This window comes from Echinops telfairi, unplaced genomic scaffold (genome assembly GCF_000313985.2).
Source record: "Echinops telfairi isolate 266 unplaced genomic scaffold, ASM31398v2 ScPeMD7_23;HRSCAF=83, whole genome shotgun sequence".
Classification (NCBI taxonomy): domain Eukaryota; kingdom Metazoa; phylum Chordata; class Mammalia; order Afrosoricida; family Tenrecidae; genus Echinops; species Echinops telfairi.
The window spans coordinates 11,348,062-11,350,616 of record NW_022103920.1 but is presented as its reverse complement, the minus strand read 5'-3'; positions in this window follow the sequence as shown (position 1 = coordinate 11,350,616).

The following is a 2,555-nucleotide window of genomic DNA, read 5'->3' as shown; positions in this document are numbered from 1 at the left end:
ACCTGAAGGGCATTTTGAGAGATCAACAGTGCAGGACTGGCAGGGGGAATTCCTGGAGGCATTTCTCGCCGGCCCAGAGCGGGCGACTCCTCTTGTGGGACCCGCAATGGCCTTCTGTTGACGAGATTAGAATCGGGACCCTGAATGATCTCTCCCAGGTCGATTCCAGCCCAGGGATCAGAAACATCTGTAGAAAATGCTGTCCGTGTTTCCACACTCTTCCTCCCTGTCCCAGGAAAAGGCGGGAGGGCAGGATGGGGATGTCTTTGTCCCTCAAGGTGGCTTCCGACTCACAGGGACTCTGGGTACAACGGAATGAAGCCCTGCCTGGTCCTCACAGCCTTCCCTGTTTGTTGTTCAACTCATCCCCTGGAGGGTCTGCTTCGTGTTCACGATGGCCTGCTTCCCCGGAACGACGTCCTCCTCCAGGGCTGGTCCCCTCTGACGACACGTGCGAAGCCCGGAGTCAGGTCTCCCCATCCTGCCTTCTGAGGCCCATTCTGGACGCGCGCCTTCCGACAGACGCGTTTGTTCTTCTGGCGGGGTGCTTCCTGTCTTCCTTGGCCTTTAAGGAATAACTTGCTCCTCTTCCCTATTTTTTTTCTGTCCTATTTTCTTGTCTTCCTCCGTTTACTCTTTGCCACACATCCATCAAATACTGTGGTTTGACTAAGGGCAAAATGCTGTGTCAGGGGTTAGAAAAGCCCCAGGGATGAATAAGATATTACCCGGGGCTGTGAGCTGTCCCAGGATGAATGAATAATCACTCCAGACCACACAGTTACCGCGGTAACATGACGTCCTGGTGACCTGACACAGTGCCGCCATTGGAGGGACCGCTCAGAAGCAAATAGCATTTCCCCCCAAGGCAGCGGTTCTCAACTTGTGGGTCAAGACCCCTTTGGGGGTCGGATGAACCTTTCACAGGGGTCGCCCAAGACCATCTGAAAACATATTTCCGGGACACCCCACCTCTATCCATCTCCAGGCAGGTCTGCCCACATGCAGATCCACCCACCTACGAGTACCCGGTGTGAAGACTGTTACCCGTGCTACACCATGCTTCAAGACAACATTTCATTTATTTGTCATTAGAAATAAATATTTCACCATATAGAATTACATATTGTTTTTGTGATTCATCACTATGCTTTAATTAGGTTCGATTTGTAACAACAAAATATATCCTGCATATCACATGACGATTCATAACAGGAGCAAAATGACAGTGATGAAGTAGCAACAAAAATAATTTTATGGCTGAGGGACACCACCACATGAGGAACTGTATGAAAGGGTCACCGCGTTAGGAAGGTTGAGACCTCTGATCTAAAGGAAATCACAGGGCCTCTGCTGTGGTCAGGATGGCAATGAGGTGTGGTCTCCCCATGGTCAATAACCTGGGCAACAAGTGACCCTTGCTGATGCCTGCCCTCTGTCAGATTCACTGCCCAAGGGGCCAGCATGCCAAGAAGGGGGTCACGTTGATCCCACAGAAAGACAGCCGGGGACACAGCTGAGGGCGCTCCAGCGGCAGGCAGCACAGGGCGAGGCTCACAAGAAGCTGGGACAAGCAGGTGTCTGGTTGGGTTTCTTAGCCATGCGATTTCACCCCTCAACTCCCTGGACCCTTGGTTTCCCCAACGGAAGGAGTTTCTTAGTGACCTAGGGATGTGTCACCAAAGAATACCACGAATGGGTGACTTCAAAGGACAGGCGTCCATCCTCTCACAGATTGGAGGGGAAGAAGTCCAAATCAGAGTCTCAGGGGTGGGGGTGTTGTGGGCGGGTGACCCTCCTTGTTGATAGCCACCATTGCTCCTCGGTGTGCCCTCCCTTGTAAAAGCTCTCCGCGGCCTGGAGAGTCTCCATCTGTGTTCTATGGGGCTCTCTTCATAGGAGGCGAGCAATGCGAGCAATGACCCCATTAGCATGGGACACGCAACACGTTGAAGCAGGGCACAGGCAGGGTGGGGCTCTGGGGTCACACCACGGAAGGGATAGATAGTGCCTGACAGGGTTACCTTTAGGAATCACATGATGTCCTTTGGAAAATAATGAGGGGAGGGAAAGGGAGGGTGGCATCGCTCCTTGTTTGTCCTTATGGAAGGCAACCTAGAGACAGGTGAAGGAGAAGCCCAAGGCAGACGGGGCTGGAGAAGAAGGCCCCCAGATTGGTCCATTCAGGGGAACGTTGAGGATTATGTCAACTAGATACAGCTGGCTAGGGGTGGAGTCAAAGCTGTCATTCAGGAGGGAGCTTGATGACCCCTCCTTGGGGTGTAGCCTTTGGTATCAGAGTCAGATCACACGGAGGCATCCATCCCTCACTGCCTCTTAGCTGGCCTGCTGGCTGAGGCTCGGTGTCTGCCTCCAGCGCTGGCCCCACGGGGCTGCCCGACCCTGAGAGCTGTCTGCATCCTGCCCTGTTTCCACCGGCCTTGGATCCATGCGACTCTGCGCCCACCGGCCTGTGACCTCTCTGCCTCTCCCTTCGCCCTTCTGTGTCATTCTGGATGTCAAGTTGCTTCTTGATAGAAAGTTCTTTCTCGTAC